This window comes from Penaeus monodon, chromosome 21 (genome assembly GCF_015228065.2).
Source record: "Penaeus monodon isolate SGIC_2016 chromosome 21, NSTDA_Pmon_1, whole genome shotgun sequence".
Classification (NCBI taxonomy): domain Eukaryota; kingdom Metazoa; phylum Arthropoda; class Malacostraca; order Decapoda; family Penaeidae; genus Penaeus; species Penaeus monodon.
Window position 1 is genome coordinate 24,678,190 of NC_051406.1, and position 267 is coordinate 24,678,456.

At 49.8% G+C, this 267-nt stretch overlaps 1 protein-coding gene across 10 annotated transcripts in view; it reads left to right on the plus strand.

Annotated features, from left to right (window-relative positions):
- The window catches only part of LOC119586377 (endophilin-A-like), a 42,420-nt gene that overhangs the window by 12,184 nt on the left and 29,969 nt on the right, over positions 1-267 (plus strand). The window lies entirely within an intron of this gene.

The window sequence follows — 267 nt, forward strand, 5'->3', positions numbered from 1 at the left end:
AAAAAAGGAGGGGAGGAGAAAAACGAAAGGGAGGGAGAGAAGTAGAAAAAGAAGGGAATGGAGAGTAGGAGAGGGAAAAAGAGTAGGGGAAAGTTGGGAAGATGGGATAAAAGAAGGGTTGGGAGGGAGGGAATCATGAAGGGGGATTGGGTGAAAGGAGATAGTGGAGAGGGTGGGATGGCACTGTTGAGAGAGAGGGTAGGGTGAAAGGTAGGGTGAAGGACAGGGGTAGGGATATGGGGAGTTTGGAGCATTAGGAAGGGAAAG